The sequence below is a fragment of the Cibotium barometz genome, unplaced genomic scaffold (genome assembly GCF_041138505.1).
Source record: "Cibotium barometz isolate CiBa-2024 unplaced genomic scaffold, ASM4113850v1 ctg453, whole genome shotgun sequence".
NCBI lineage: Eukaryota > Viridiplantae > Streptophyta > Polypodiopsida > Cyatheales > Cibotiaceae > Cibotium > Cibotium barometz.
The window spans coordinates 40001-57624 of NW_028229442.1; the positions used below are offsets into that span (position 1 = coordinate 40001).

Genomic DNA, 17624 nt, shown 5'->3' on the forward strand with positions numbered 1-17624 from the left:
GCCACAACTAACCAAGTAGATGATATAAATGACAATCACCCAGGTGTTACATGTGGTATTGAGCTTGATATCTCAACACTCCCCCAATTTTAGCACACCAAGTAAACCTCTAAACCTGCAAAGTTTCTTTGTGCCCAATGCCTTTGTAAAGATATCAGCCACCTGCTCCTCGGTGGGTGCTGACATACACAAGATCAATATCTCCAGCTAGAACCCTCTCTCTCACAAAGTGGTAATGCACCTCAATCTGCTTTGTTCTAGCATGATAAACTCGGTTATTAGCAAGCATGATGCTGCTAATGTTGTCACAATATATGACAACAGACTCCTGCACTGACTGGCCCATATCATCAAGTAACTTGCGCAACCAAGCTACTTCACATGCAACCATTGCTGCACCTCTATACTCAGCTTCTGTGCTTTACAAAGCAATTATGGGCTGCTTCTTGTTGCTCTAGCTAACAGCACCACTGCCAAGAGAAAACACAAATCCACTCGTAGATCTCCTATCCAAGATACTACCCTCCCAGTCAGCATCTGTAAATCCATAGACCTCAACTGGTCTACCAGCCTCATAAAAAAGTCCATAATGTAGAGTGGACTTGACATATTGTAATATGCGTCTAGATGCATCCAAATGTGGCTTCCTTGGAGACTACATAAATTGACTCACCAATCCCACAGCATAGCTCAAATCCAGCCTAGTGATAGTCATGTAGATTAGACTTCCAACTATGCGCCTATACATAGTAACATCCTCCAACAGCTCACCTATGTTTGCACTGAGCTTAGCATTCTGCTCCAAAGGAACTGAAATGGGCTTGCATTATGTCATTCCATACTTTGATAGCATATCTAGTCCATACTGTCTCTGCAATAGCCATATGGCACTTGGTGATCTAATCACCTCAATGCCCAAGAAATATCTCAGCTCTCGCAAGTCTTTCATTTCAAATTTCTGCTTCAAGAGCATCTTGTCATCACATATATCCGCATCACTATCTCCTGTGATAATCAAGTCATCAACATAGATGACTATAAGCACAATCCCCCTATTTGTCTCTTTCACATAAAGTGAAAAATCTGCATTTGAAATCTGAAATCCAATAGTGATAAGATATTAACCAATCTTGTCAGACCATGCCCTGGGTGCCTGTTTTAAGTCATACAAGGCTTTGCGCAACCTGCATACAAAATCGGGGTGTGCCTCATCCTCATAACCTTATGGCTATGTCATATAAAGTTCCTCTTGCAAATCACCATGCAAGAAGGCATTCTTCACATCCATTTGGTGCAATGACCATCCTTTTGCTGCAGCCATAGCAATCACTGCTCTCATAGTTGCCATTCTTGCAACCGAGCTAAATGTTTCTTCATAATCAATGCCATAAGTCTGTGCATATCCCTTGGCAACTAGCCTTGCCTTATACCTGCTTACAGACCCATCTGCATAGTGCTTTATCTTGTAAACCCACTTGCATCCAATAGCCTTCTTATCACATGAGGCAATTGTACAAACTCCCAAGTGCGGTTTGCATCTAATGCTACCATCTCTTCATCCATGGTTGCATCCCAATTCTTCTTTCCTACTGCATCCTCAAAGCATGTAGGTTCAGATTCCTGTATCACTTGTGTCATGTATGCATAATGATAGGATGTATATCCATCATATTTCAGCCTATCAATAGGATATTTCACTCGTGTGGACCTGCGCAACATTAGTTCACTGCCAGGTGTCTTTGAAGCATCCATTCTTTTTTTTGCACAAGGTGTAACAACCTGTGGAATTCCCAACTCCTCATCAAGGCTCTGTTCTGAGCCACTTGATTCACCATCAACCTCTGAATGTCCTGCAGACACATAAAAAATAATGGGCTGATCCACCTTTTCTTTTCCTTTACGTGATACATGTGTACCACTTTCTACACTACCATGAGAAGCTGCTCTTGAACGCAGCCTGCCTGTCCATGGAGAATTGTTGGACCTACTGTTTGAGGACTCTCCCGATCCACTTAAAACTTGTGAGTGTTGCTCTACATCTTGTGCAACATTGTCATTTCCTATATCTACATATATTGCCATTTTCATTGGTGCATACCAACTACTCATCTCATCAAATACAACATCTTTGCTCACTCACATCAATCGAGAAGTAGGGTTATAACACCTATATCCCTTTTGCTACAGAGAGTAACCAATAAAGATGCACTTTTCTGCCTTAGGGTCCAAGTTAGTCCTCTTCTCATCTGGTATATACACATATGCAATGCATCCATGGATGTGATGAATTTGGCTTCCGTCCTATAAACTTTTCTTTAGGTGTAACTCCATGCACTGCTACAGTGGGAGTTCTGTTCATGATATATACTACAGTTGCTATTGCGTCAGCCCAATAGTAATTTGGCATGTTTTTCTCATTCATCAATGCACGAGCAACTTTTGCAATATGCCCAGGGGTCTCTTACTTCTGCATTATGTGGGAATGCATGTCTAGCTTGTTTACCGAACTGACAAGCCTCACATACCTTATGCATATTCTCCACCTTAAACTTTGGCAACTCTGCAACAATATTCAGGACTTGCATTTTCTTCAACTATTGAATGTTGATGTGGCCTATGCATTTATGCCAAATATCAATATTTGCAACAACCCCTTTGCCATGTGCAAACATTGCAGCACTCATTTCTGGTGTCCCTGCATCCAAAGTAAACATGCATCCATTTCTGTTGCCTTTTGCAACTAGACAGCAATCATTTTTCATGTCTTCCACAAAACATCCATGAGAATTAAATCTCACTTGCAAGCCCTGCTCAACCATTTATCCCACTAAAACCAAATTCTTGGTTATCCTTGGAACATGAAGCACATCTCCAAGGTACTTCATCTTTCCATCTTGCATAGACAATGGAACTTTTCTAATGTGTGGCAATAGGGTGTGCCGTATCATCCCCTGTTTCAACATATCCTGGTTTATCCAAGTTCTGCATTTCTTTAAACCACTCAGCATGGCTGGTCTTGTGGTTAGAAGCTCTTGAATCAACATACCAGACATGACTTGAGCAAGTATCATCTTCTGTCTTTACTGAACTAAGCATGTGCTGCATAACAAACAATTGCTCATTTCTGTCATCACTTGATGACGCATAGTTGCCTTGCTGCAACCTTCCATTTTTCATGTCATTCTGTCTTTTACGATAGTCCTTCTTCATGTGGCCTGGTTTTCCACAATAATAGAATTCCATGCTGCTACTTGCATCATTGTTCCTTTGCATTCTGCCATGGCCTCTTTGGCTCCCCTTGCCTCTATAGTTGCCTCGTCCACCTCCATAATTTTGCTCATCTTGCTGGTTTTGGTTTCCAAACCGTCCTTCTGAACGGCCACCTCTGCCTCTTCCTCTACCTCTACTTGCATCTGAATAGAAGGCAGTTTCATTTGAATTTCCACTTGAAGGGTTTGTACCATTCCTTTGCTCTTCACTTATCAAAAGAGCAATCAGGTCTTGAAAATCAAGAAATGTCTCCTATACTCCAATAGATGTGCGAAATTGACAATACTCCTTACCAAGACCGTTCAAGGTCACAGACACCAAGTCATCATCCTCAACTGGTGCACCAATAGAAGCAAGCGAATCTGCAAGTTTCTTTACCTTCATGGAGTAGTCATTGATGTTCATGTTTCCCCTCTGCACATTATGTAACTCCTGCTGCATCTTTCATGCCTGTGTATTTGTGCTGTACATTTTGGACAGTGTGTCCCATGCATCCTTTGGCATTTCTGCATCCTGAATGTGCACAATCATATCATCTGAAATGCTAATAGAGAGTCAATACATAACCTTCCTAGCTCTCTCATGCTAGATCTTAAGGCCTGCACTTATGCTGGAGTAGGATTTTTTGAGAGAGCAGGTTCTTGTTCTTCTCATGTGATGAACTCCCAATAGCCCTTTCCCATCAGGAAGTTAGAAAGTTTGAACTTCCATGCTTGATAGTTGTTTTTGTTGAACTTCTCACTCACAATCTGTGTGAGGCTATCAGAGGCCATTTCAACCAACTACAAATAGCAACCTGCAATTGCAAAAACAAGGATCCTACCTCACAGGGGCAAATAACATAGTTTCTGCGAATTGAAGATTTCGTCACATAGACTGCAAAAAACACAGGTCTGCAACTATCGCTTGAAACCAGCAACCGCACAGTCACACCAAGTGACGTTTATGCATAGGCAGGCATCCACAGCTACTTTGTGCTTCTTAATGTCTCTGCGTCAAAGGCATAGACTCAAAATCACACCTCTGTTTCGCTATACACAGTGAATCCTTGCATACACAATGAAAATTGGCCACTCCTTCTGAGTGCCTCCTGCGAACTTGCGATGCAAAAACGGACCTCGAAACGACTCCGGAATGCAAAAATTCACGACAACAACTGCTATGCAATGCTATGCAGTTAGTTTTGCCCAAGTAATGCTCCTGAGTTCTATGCTAAAGGTCGCACCAATCGGAGACAGCGCACCTTGCACTCACGATGGCTGTGTACCTGAAGAGAATGCTCTAAAAATATCCAAATGGAAAAGAGGCTAAGCTCCTCTTACCAAGATGTCACGGACTCTAGTTTGATGCTTGAACTCCTTGCCACCACGAACCAAGCTCTGATGCCATGAAAAGATAGTGGGAGAGATGGAGGAGTCTTGCTTGTAGCAACAACACAAGGGGGAAGACACAAGAGGTGGAGGCTGAAGCTATCTTCTTCTTACTTGCAAAATGCAACACAACAACTATACATGAAAGGAAGGGTATACCCGATATCTCTATCCCTAGAGTACATGGTCCATAGTGTGAACCCAACCATACATACACGGCAATCTAGCTATGCCGTAACTACCACACACATGAGTAGCTGTGTTATTCGGTGGCAATGTAATAGCCACAACTAACCAAGTCGATGATATAAATGACAATCACCTAGGCATCACATGTGGGATTGAGCTTGATATCTCAATAGATTCCTCACAAGAAACAAAGATCCGTAAATGGTAAGGCTTTCTAGAGGCAGTTAACTACACTTGATCTAGTGTTCAGGAGATGCCTGACTCTAGTTGTTCATCAAATTCCATGCCTTTGAAGGTAAAAAAGAAAAGGGTATCTAAGAAGTAGGTCAAAGGATCAGAAAAGCCAAGGAGCTACTATTATGAATATGCAAAAAAGTTAGGTTTTTCAGAGTTTCTTTGTAATAATATGCACCTATATGGTTGAAATGTTTCGACCCCGGAATCCTTTTGTACCAAATCAGCCTTTTGTTCCCCATTATGAGCTGCATGTAATAATATTGTTTGGGCAGACGGTGAGTTTTCAGCAAAGGATTGAGTTTGTTTGGTCTCAAGCGGTTAGTCGAAATCTTGGCTTCGCCTCATCCGTTCATTCTTTCAATCTTGGATTATCGGGAAACTTGGGATGTGCGCATCTTGGTTCTCACATGAGGTCAACTTGGGTCTTGCACTTTGATGGTGCCTTTAAGTATTCCACAAAAGCAACCAGCATGGGAGTGACCCTGATTTCACCTCATGGAGAGGAATTCCGTTATGGCAGCCCAATAGTGGCAGACACTTGTAATCAAGCAGAATACTCTGCACTTATCTTTGGCTTGGAGAAAGCTAGAGACCATCACATCACTTAACTTGAGGTATTGGGCGATTCACAACTCGTCTACTGACAAGTGAAAGGAGACTGGAAGGCTCGAAGTGAAAACTTAACTTCACGTCATCGACAAGTAACTCAACTATGTAGAGATTTTCAAGAAGTCCAAGTGCGACACATCCCAAGGTCACAAAATAGTGTTGTTGATTCTTTGGCACGAGCAGCTTGTGTACCAAGGGTTAAGGTCTGCCTAGAGGAGTGAGATGCTAGACCACACGCCACTGGAAGAAATCTCATGGAGGCTGCAAGAGCTGGAGGAAGCTGAAGGTGACGTGCAAGCCCTGCAACTTGTGACTTTTATCTTAGCTGTTTGTTCGCATTGATGAACAATTTGATGTGCATCGAGTGCCTCGTCAATAGTTCCTCTTACTTTCATCCTCCATCTTCCTGTGCATAGTCTTTTCTTTGCTACTATGGCCGACATTCCTGTATTCAGTGGGTGGATGGATGAAAATCCCAATGAATATCTCGTGGCGTTTAAGTGCCGTTGTGTTTCTCTTAATTTCTTAACAGAAGATAGATGGTTGCTGGTCCTTCCTATATTTCTGGAAGGTTTAGCCCAGGTATGGTACAAAAAGTAGCCAGAGTCAGTTCGTCAGAGTTGGCCAAGACTCTCGGCAGCTGCAGGTGGCGAATCTGAAGCAGGAGGAAGGTGAGACGGCGCGTCGATATGTGGATTGTGCAGCCGTACTCCTAGATCGCTTGATTGCCATGTAGGAGGATAATGCCAAATTCCAAGCTGGAATGACTCAACATGTGTTGAGTTACCTGATTGCAGGGGCCAATGATGAATTCTGCCTAAAGCTGACATGGGAAAACCAAAAAACCATGGTAGATGTACAAGGCCTTGCACAAAAGTTTGATAAAGTGCAGTTTGACCCTGCTTTTAAGAAAGCCTTTGTTCCACCCCAACCTTCTCGACTCCTTCAGCGTCCACCTAGGGTACCTCCTCCAGGTGTATTCCCTCAACCTCCTCCAGGTACATATCCTCAACCCCCATTAGGTGTCTATTCGCAACCTCCAACTAGTATGTATGGTCAACCACCTCCAGGTGTTTATCCTCAACCTCCACCGGGAGGGTTTGCCCAACCTCGCCCTCCTCAAGCCCCCCTCCTTCCTACCCCTCCTGCTAAGACAACAGTGACCTGACCAAGGCATTGAATGATCTTCGACTCGAGATGATAGGAATAAGGAACCAATCCAGCCGCATTCCAAGGGAACACGCCAATGTTGTTTGCTTTGATTGCCACCAAAAAGGACACTACTGCACAGAGTGCCCGAATGTCCCACGAGTAGACCTCCTTGGCGAATTAGATGCCAGGGATTCAGATGTGGAGGTTCTAGACCTTGGGAAAAGAAGCCATGAAGTTGCAGACCCTTCCTCTAGCCAGAGTCTAGGCCGCCCGAAGAAAAAAGTATCTTTTTTTGAGTCCCCGGATGTCGAGATGGCGAATTCCCCCATAGGGAAAGAAACTAAGGTCCCAAGAACCCGCAAAAGCAGATGGTCACCATCAGAATTTCCAATAGGAGCAGGGCAAGAAGATTACTCTGTCATCCAAGACATTGCCAACAGATCCCTAAATATCATGCTCTTGCAGCTAATAGCACTAAGCCCCAAAGTAAGGCGTGAGCTGCAATAAGGGATTTCTACACGGAAGTCCAAGAACAAAGGAAAGGTACGTGAGATTTCTTCCATTTCAAAAGATATTGATCGACACCCACACACCGTGGATGTCATCAATGATAATTGTTGCATTAGGAGCGTGTGTGTTGATGGTGGTGCTGCTTGCAATATCATTGTACCCCGTATCATGAAAAAGCTAAATCTAAGGTGTACAAGGAGATCATCTACTCAAATCAAAGTGGCCGACGAAAGAAGACTCACTACTATGGGAGTTATTGAAGACTTGCATATCACCGTCAATGGATTGACCACTATAGTCAATTTCTACGTAGTGGACATAGAAGATACAGGGAGGAGTTACCCAGCCATACTAGGGCGACTATGGCTGAGAAGTAGTGATGCAGTCAGTTACTGGAAGACTGGTCACATGTCTTTTGGCACCTCTAAGGAGAAAATTCCCATTCAACCAAATGCGAAAGAACCAGAAGAAGAGGAGGAGCTAGGGAGTGATTCTGCCGCATCTACTGTATCTGAATCCCCAGATACGGGGGGGAGGAGGCCTCCAAAGAAGAGATTTACTTAATGGAAGTATCACCAGCTCCGCAGCCTATAGAGAAAATGACCGCCTCTCCTAAGCAACTAGAATCTATGCTTTCACCTGATCTCACTTCTAGTGAAAGAGATGAATTCTTGGAGATGTTCAAAGATTTTTATGATCTCTTTGCAACACTAGTTACCATCATCTTCATCATGTGACTGCCATAGAACATAAGATTGAGTTGAAGCCTGATGCCAAGCCCATAGCCCAAAAGTACCGAAGGTTGGGGCCTATTCAGACTGATGCCCTATATATAGAAATACAGAAGTTGGTAGAAGCAGGGTTTATTGTTCCAGTTCACAACACAGAATGGGTTTCACCAGTGGTAGTGACTCCTAAGAGAAGAACAAGTGGTGGGTTTGCATCGACTACAAAAAGGTTAATGCTGCCACCAGGAGAGATCATCATCCCTTGCCCTTTCAAGATATCATCTTGGAGAAGGTGAGTGGCCATGAGATGTATACTTTTTGTGATGGATACTCTGGATTTTATCAGATAAGGATTGCGGAGGAGGATGTATGCAAGACTACATTTGCAACCCCGTGGGGGACATTTGCTTTCAAAGTTATGCCGTTTGGCCTCACCAATGCACCAGCCACATTCTAGCGGTTCATGCAGATGGTGTTTGCCCCTTATCTAGGGATTGTCTTGGAGGTATTCTTAGATGATTTCTGCATATTTTCTAGAAGGGATGAGCATGTCATGAAGGTCCGCATGGCCGCATTCTTCTTCAACAGGGAGAGGATCAGTTCATGTACCCTATTCATTTTGCCTCGCAACAAATGCTTGAGATAGAGCAGCGCTACTTAGATGCAGACAAACACGCTTTGTCCTTGGTGTTTTGCATTGAAAAGTTTAAGCATTATGTGGTAGGCGAACCCTTTGTCATTATTTCAAGCAATGGTCTTGCAAAGCAGGTTTTGCAGTCACCAAACCCCTTGGGCCATCTGGCTAAGTGGTTGGCAATCCTTCAAGAGTATGACTTTTCCTTCAAGATTGTAAAAGGGGGATGTTCAAACTTGAAGAATGCCTTGATTGATTTGGAGGAGTGCCCCAATTTAAACATTGTAGCTGCCATTGATTCAAGTGATTCTTGGTATGGTGGTATCTATGGGTTTTTGACCACGTTCTCTTTTCCTCCCAATTGCTCTAGTTATGAGCGGAAAAAGATCCGTAAGGATAGTAGGCGCTATACACTTTTTGATGGAGTGTTGTACTGCAAAGGCCTAGATGGAGTTCTAAGGAGTGCTATTGATGCCCATGAAGTGTCCAAGGTGCTGAAGTAATATCATGATGGTTTTTGTGGGAGACATTATGCAACTGACTATACCACCAAGAAAATTTTGATGCAGGATATTATCGGCCATCCATGTTCAAGGACTTGCTCTTTATTGTAAAACCTGTGAGTCTTGTCAGTTTTTCGGTAGAAAAGATTTACAGCCTGGGCAAAACCACTCGGTGATGTCCATCCATCCCTTTTAGAAGTGAGGCATAAATTTTGTGGGTCCATTGCCTATGAAGGCTCAAAAGAAGAAGTATCTTTTGGTTGCCACACAATATGTCACCAAGTGGGCTGAAGCTGTAGCCCTTCCTGTGGCAAACGGTGTTGAGATATCGAGCTCCACTCGTGATATGCCAGGGTGACCATTGTGTATTTATGTCACCGACTTGTTAGCTGCAGATGCGGTTGGTACACTGCCCATGAATAATAGCTGGATGACAGCTACCTTTATGTACTCTAGTTCGTGGCTCAGTTAGTATGCCACCTTAGTTAGATGAGTTTGGTTTGAGACCCACATATAGGGCTCATCTACTTTTTGTACTTAGAGTTCTTTTGGCTTTCACAACTAAGAAGAGAAAAACTGTTTTCAGCCTCCACCTTTGTGTGTATTCCCCCATTGTGTGTGTGAGAAAGCTGCAAGTGAGACTCCTCCCTTCTCTCCCACTCTCTTTACATGGTATCAGAGCCTGGTTCGTGGTGAGGAGCTCAAGAAAGCAAACCAAGTTCGCGGTGTCTTGGTAAGAGGACGAGTGCTGCTTTCCTTTTTCGAGTTTGGGAGCAAATCTCTGCAAGTAGCACAGCCAAAAAGTGCAAGAGTGCAGTGTCTCAGATTGGGACGCCCTTCGCGGTGCGGCGAGATTGGGACGCCCTTCTCTGATTCGAGGCCGTTTCGGGGCCCGTTTTGGTGGCGGAAGTTTTCCGCAGGCACTCAGAAAAGTGCCCTGTTTTTTGCTGTGCGACCATTGTTCTGCAGGTCCGTGAAAAGTTGCCGCAGAAATTGCATCGTATGCCTGTGCGCAGAGATATTGGGAGTGACAGAAGCATTCTTATTGCCTGTTGATGCAAAATCGTCACTAGGAAGTGATTGTGTGGTCAAACACCACTTTCGCCAGTTTTGCAGCTTTGCCCTTGTGAGGCAGAACTTGTGTTTTTTGCAGTGACAGAATATTTTGCAATGTTCAGTAATGGCGTCTGACTCTTTCTCACATATTGTCACTGAAAAGCTTGACAAGCACAACTTCCAAGCATGGAAGTTCAGAATGACGAATTTCCTTATGGGAAAAGGCTATTGGGAGCTCATTACTGGAAATGAACAAGAACCAGCTCTTTTTATGGTTCCCAATCAACAGGAAATGCAGGCATTTAAAGTTTGGCATGAGAGAGCTAGAAAAGTCATGTATTGGTTGTCTATCAGTATTTCAGATCCGATGATTGTGCATATTCAGGATGCAAACACGCCGAAGGAGGCATGGGATACTTTGGCAAAAATGTATAGCACAAATACGCAAGCCAGGAAAATGCAGCTCAAGCAGGAGTTGCATAATGTGCAGAGAGAAAATATGAGCATCAATGACTACCACATGAAGGTGAAGAGGATTGCAGATGCACTTGGTTCCATTGGGTCGCCAGTGGAAGATGATGATTTAGTTTCTGTGACCTTGAATGGTCTAGGGAAGGACTATGCACAGTTCCGGACATCCATTGCCATCCGTGAGAATTTTCCTAACTTTGAGGAGTTGATTGCTCTTCTAATTTCTGAAGAGCAGAGAAATGGTGGTGCATCTTCTTCAGGAGGAACTTCAAAAGAAACTGTCTTCTACTCAAATGCTGGAAGAGGTAGAGGCAGAGGTAGAGGAGGCCGATCTGGAGGCAGTGGTAGAAATCAGAATATGCAGCAAAATCAAGAAAACCAGTCCTATGGAGGAGGACGTGGTAACTTTAGAGGCAGGGGGAGCCAAAGAGGTCGTGGTGGATGGCTGAGAGGAAAAAATGCAAACGGTAATGTTGAATGCTACTACTGTGGCAAAATGGGTCATATGGGTAAAGACTGCTATAAAAAGCAAAATGACATCATGAGTGGAAAATTGCAGCAAGGGAATTATGCATCCTCTAGTAGACAGGGTGATGACAGAAATGAGCATCTGTTTATGGTGCAGCACATGACCAATTCTGTGACAAGTGCAGAAGAAAGCAATGATGTGTGGTATATTGACTCAGGTGCGTCAAACCACATGACAGGTCATGCAGAATGGATGCAGGATGCAAGGGAAATGGAAAGACCAGGATATGTGGAGACTGGTGATGATACTGCACATCCTATTGTGCAGGTTGGTAAAATTCCTATGTCTATGCAGGATGGGAAAAAGAAATACCTGTCTGATGTATTTCATGTCCCGAATATCACTAAGAACCTGGTTTCTGTTGGTCAAATGGTTGAGCAGGGCTTGCAAGTCAGATTTAATCCTCATGGATGCTTTGTTGAGGACATGAAAAATAAAGGTCGCTTGATAGCAAAAGGAAAGAAGAAGGGCAGGATGTTTACGTTAGATGCGAACATGCCTGAATTGAGTGCAGCAATGTTTGCACATGGGACCGGTGTAGTTGCAGATATTGATATTTGGCATAAACGCATTGGTCATGTTAATGTACAGCGACTTAAATTAATGCAGGCCCAAAATATTGTTGCAGGTTTGCCTAAGTTCAAGGTTGCAGAAATGCATAAGGTATGTGAAGCCTGTCAATTTGGAAAACAGGCAAGGAAACCATTTCCTAGACATGTTCAAGAGAGTAAGAAGCCATTAGAATTAATCCACTCTGATGTGTGGACTACTAAAGCTGCATCTATTGGAGGCTGTCATTATTTTGTCACTTTTATTGATGACTACAGCAGAAAAGTTTGGGTGTATTTTATGAAGAAGAAAAGTGAAGTGTTTGGGCATTTCAAAGCCTTTAAGGCTATGGTTGAAAAAGAAACAGGATTGCAAATAAAATGCCTAAGGTCAGATGGAGGGGGAGAGTACCTCTCAAATGAGTTTGCAAGTTTCTTGCAAGAGCATGGCATAAAGCAGCAATATTCATGCAGTCATACTCCACAGCAAAATGGAGTTGCAGAAAGGAAAAACAGGCATATTGGAGAGGTATTTCGTGCCATGCTTAACAAAAAATGCCTGCGAGATTATTATTGGACTGAAGCAGTTGCTACAGCAGTCTACATAATGAACAGGACTCTCACTGCAGCAATACATGGCATGACGCCAGAGGAGATGTATACTGGTAGGAAACCAGATATTTCTCATTTGAAAATTTTTGGTTGCATTGCCTATGTTCATGTGTCAGATGAGTTGAGATCCAAGTTGGATCCAAAAGCTGAGAAGTGCATCTTTATTGGTTATTCTCTGCAGCAGAAAGGGTATAGATGCTATAACCCTTCTACTCGTAAGTTTACAATGAGTAGAGATGTTGTTTTTGATGAGATGAGCAGCTGGTATAAACCAGTAAATGTGATTGATGATGGAGATGCACAAAATGGTAATGCTGCACAGAATTCACAGCAGCAATCACAAAATATTAGTGGACTTGGAGTGTCCTCTAGTAGCAGTTCACATACTTCGCCATGGACAGGCAGATTGAGATCAGGAGAATCTCCTCAAAGCAATGCAAATAGTGGTATGCAGGTATCACGAAAGGGAAAAGAGAAAGTAGATTAGCCCATGGTTGATGTGAATGCAGGTCACTCTTATGTGGATGGTGAATCCAGTGGCTCAGAACAGAGCATTGATGATGAGTTGGGTATTCCTTCTGTTGTTACACTTGGAGTAAGGAAGACCAGGGATGTTTTGAGAGCACCTGGTAGTGAGCCTATTTTGCGCAGGTCTACCAAAGCTAGGTATCCTGTGGATAGGCTGAAATATGATGGATTTACAGCCATTCACTATGCCTATATGGTCAAAGTGATACAGGAACCAGAACCCACTTCTTTTGAGCAAGCCATGGGAAAAGAAAAATGGGAGATAGCCATGGATGAAGAAATGGATGCCTTGGAAGCGAATGCTACATGGGAATTGGTGCCTTTGCCTAAAGATAAGAATGCAATTGGCTGCAAGTGGGTTTATAAGGTGAAGCACAATGCAGATGGTTCTGTGAACAGATACAAGGCAAGGTTAGTTGTCAAAGGGTATGCACAGACATATGGCATTGACTATGAAGAAACATTCAGTCCGGTTGCAAGGATGGCAACCGTAAGAGCAGTCATTGCTATGGTTGCATCAAAGGGATGGTCTTTACATCAGATGGATGTAAAGAATGCTTTCTTGCATGGTGACTTGCAAGAAGAGGTCTATATGGAGCAGCCACCAGGTTATGTTCATGCTGCTCTGACAAAATATGAGGAGGGGAGAGGAGAAGAGTGGAGATGAGGAGAGAGGGCACAGCTAGAGAGCACACCACAAATGACTAACTGTACACTAGATTTAGTTGAAAAAATAGAATATATACAAACCCTTTTATTGTTAGGGTTAGGGGATCTAACCCTTTCCTTTATAGCACCCTATAAGGTTAGTGCTATGCACATATGATCACGTGATGGTGCTATGCACACATGATCACATGATGTTGAGCGTGAACTCTCAACACCTTCCCTCAAGATCAACATCATGAAGTAGGCCTTCCCTCAAGATGATGATTTTGGGGAATAGAAGAAGGACTGAGCATTACATTCCATCACACCCCTTTAATGGGAATGTCCTTCCTCTGCGTCAAACCAAGAGCTAGTCGGTGTTTCTCGAATAGCTCTTTACCGAGTGGTTTGGTAAAGATGTCTGCAACATTCTCTTTGCTATCACAATGCTGTAGTGTGATGTCACCAAGTAACACTCTTTCTCTGATGAAGTGCTCTCTGACATCAATGTGCTTTGTTCTGGAGTGATATACTGGATCCTTGGCCAATGCTTGAGCCGATTGATTATCACAGTATATTGTTGTTGGCTTTGTCTCATCAAAGTAATCTGTTTCTGACAATAGTCTTCTGAGCCATATAGCCTCACATGCACCTGTAGTGAGTGCTCTATATTCTGTTTCAGTCGAAGACAAAGAAACAGTTGGCTGTTTGTTTGACAACCATGATATAGCACCTTGACCAAGGAAAAATGCATATCCCTGTGTCGATCTCCTGGTCTCATGATCTCCGGCATAGTCACTGTCACAGTATCCATGCAACCGTGGATGACTTCCTCTGTATTCTATCCCAAACTGTCTTGTACCTCTGATGTATCTCAAGACTCTTTTGGCTGCATTCCAATGAGACTGTTTTGGATTTGCCATAAACTGTGCTAGTGAGCTTACTGCATAACAAATATCTGGCCGTGTGATTGCCAGATATATAAGAGATCCGATGAGTTGCCTGTAGTATCTGTCATTGACTGTAGGCTTTTCTGAATCTTTAGTAAGTTTCACATTCTGTTCCATGGGAGTGGCTGCAATCTTGCAATCTGCCATATGAAACTTCTTCAGGAGACTGTCAACATACTTGAGTTGACTCATGAATGTGCTATCTGAATCTCTCCAGAACTCAATTCCAAGACAATAGTGCATAAGTCCAAGATCTTTCATGTCGAACTCTGCAGATAAGTCTTGTTTCAATTTTCTGATGAAGCTATCCTTGCTTCCTGTCACAATCAGATCATCTACGTACAAAAGTGCAATAGTAATGTCTTCCCCTTGAACTTTGTAGTAGAGAGTATGATCTGCATTGGACTTCATGTATCCCAAATCAGCAAAATACTTGTCTATTCTGCTGTACCAACTTCTGGGTGCTTGTTTTAAGCCGTAGAGACTTTTCTTGAGATGGCAAACCTTATTCTCTTTTTCTGGTTCAACATAACCTGCTGGTTGTTGCATGTAGACTTCCTCGTCTAGATAACCATTATTCTTGACATCGAGCTGATACACATTCCATCTGCTGAGTGTCGCTAGTGATATCAAGAACCGTATGGAATCCATCTTTGCTACTGGAGCATAAGTCTCATCGTAGTTTTGACCATATTGTTGTGCAAATCCTTTTGCAACTAATCTGGCTTTGTATCTCTGAATACTGCCATCTGGATTGTACTTCACTTTGTATACCCATTTGTTTGCTATGGCCTTCTTTCCTGGTGGAAGGTCGCATAATTCCCAAGTATTATTCTTATACAAAGCATCCATTTCCTCATTCATAGCAGTTTGCCATTCTGGCTTGTCTACTGCGTCTTCGAAGTACACTGGCTCTTCTGTAGCCATGATGGTAGTCATAAGAGCATAGTTGATGGTTTCCACCTGAATTGCTTTGCCTTTCTGAGCATCTGTCAATCTGGCTGGAGGTCTGCTTTCCCTAGTAGACCGTCTGAGCTGCTGTGGCTCTGCTTGGGGTGTTGCTGGCAATTCTTGCTCTTCTTCATCAACCTGTTCTGTAGATGACTGTGAAGTCGATGCTTCTATCTCCTGTGTAGGTGAGGTTTTCCATTCTGATTCCTCATCAAAGATTACATCTTTGGAGATAATGACTTTGTGGTTGATGGGATCATACAATTTGTATGCTTTGCTTTCTTCACTGTAGCCAACCATGATGCATTTGCGTGACTTCGCATCCAATTTCCTGCGATGATCATCATGTATGTGGGCATATGCTATACAACCAAATATGCGGAGATGCCCAATGTGTGGCTTTTGTCCAGTGAAGGCTTCATAAGGAGTCATACCCTGTATCGGTTCGGTAGGAAGCCGATTAAGCAAGTAGTTTGCTGTAGCTATTGCTTCTGCCCAATACTGATTTGGAAGATGCTTTTCACTAAGCATTGCTCTAGCACTGTCTGCTAAAGTCCCATTCTTTCTTTCAGCTCTTGCATTCTGCTGAGGAGTATCTGCACATGTGAATTGTCTTCGTATGCCGTGATTTTTGCAAAAGTTCATGAATGCTGAAGACATGTATTCACCTCCTCTATCTGATCTCATGACCTTGATCTTTCTGCCTGTCTGGTTTTCTACCATGGCTTTGAATTCTTGAAATCTGGAAAACACTTCAGATTTCTCTTTCAGAAAGTAGACCCAACAATATTTGCTGTAGTCGTCGATGAAGGTCAAGTAGTAAAGTGAACCATTTATGCTGCGGGTCTGGGCATAACCCCATACATCTGTGTGTATCAAATCAAGAATACCTCGTGCACGAGAGGTACTTCTGACAAAGTTGGTTCGCTTTTGTTTGCCGAAGCAGCATGCTTCGCAAACTTTTCCAAGAAACTGTAGCTTCGGAATCCCAATTGCCATATTCTGATTCCTGAGATCTAACAAGTACTTGAAATTGACATGACCATATCTCTTGTGCCATTTTGCAGATAGTGGCATCTGTTGCGATTGAAGTGACATGGCATGCTTATCTGGTACTGTAGCTAGTATTCTGTATAAGTGTCCTTCCTTGACACCTTTTGCTACTAGCTGACATCTTTTGGACTTGTCTCTGATAGTGCATTCATCACCGTTGAAGATGACTTTGTAATTGTGTTCCGTCATTTGACCTACTGATAAAAGGTTCTTGCTGAGCTTCGGAACATAGAGCACATCTTTGACTAATCCTTTTGTACCAATGAAATTGTTCATAGGGATAACACCTGTCCCTTGAACTGGATTCGGTGTATTGTCTGCTGTGTAGATGACATTTTTCTAACCTTCTAATGGCTTCATTTCTGTGAACCATTCTCGATGATTTGTCATATGAGACGATGCACCGCTATCGATGTACCAAGGATCCTGTTCCACTTGGTCGACTTGATAGCTGAAATCTTCTTTGGGATTCAAATCAATGTCGAGGTACATTGTATCAGTCTGTTGCAATTCCTCACTTGCAAGAAACATATTTCCATGTTCATTTGCAAAATGACTGTGACTAGAATGTCCACCACGATGATTTCCTCTACCTCGGAAATTCCCTCGATTACTGTTGGATTGACCGCCTTGGTCGTACTACTTCTTGCGGCAATCTCTTTCATAGTGTCCAAACTTGTGACAGTAGTGGCACTGAATGTGTGACACGTTGGTGGATGCATTCCCTCGTCCTTGGAATCTTCCTCGATTGGAATGATTTCCTCTTTGTTGATTCTGATGCTGCTGAGGATGTTGCTGATGCTGATTCTGACTTTGATTTTGCTGCTGATGATGACCACTTTTCTGGTATGATCTACCTCTGCCTCTGCCTTGGCCTGAAGCTGTGAATGCCCGATCATTAGAATGACCTTTACGTGCTTGAATGGCCTGAGTCCTGAGTTCTTCACCAAGTAGGACTGACTGAAGTTCTTCCAGTGTCGGAATTTGCCGTTGGATGGCAATACTCTGGACTAGATTTTCGTATCCTTCTCCTAGTCCATTCAGAATGACTTGAACCATTTCTGCGGGGTTCATAG

At 43.1% G+C, this 17624-nt stretch overlaps 1 protein-coding gene across 2 annotated transcripts in view; it reads left to right on the forward strand.

Annotated features, from left to right (window-relative positions):
* The first annotated feature begins 5252 nt into the window (after nucleotides 1–5252).
* The window catches only part of LOC147602580 (uncharacterized), a 108322-nt gene continuing 95950 nt past the window's right edge, over nucleotides 5253–17624 (forward strand). Inside the window, exon 1 of one of the 2 annotated variants that reach the window (XM_086797863.1) lies at nucleotides 5253–5961. The gene's annotated coding sequence lies outside the window, so the exon portion shown is untranslated. Of the gene's footprint in view, nucleotides 5962–6640; nucleotides 7371–17624 lie in introns of those variants that run through there. The other variant, XM_086797862.1, reaches the window with a different exon arrangement.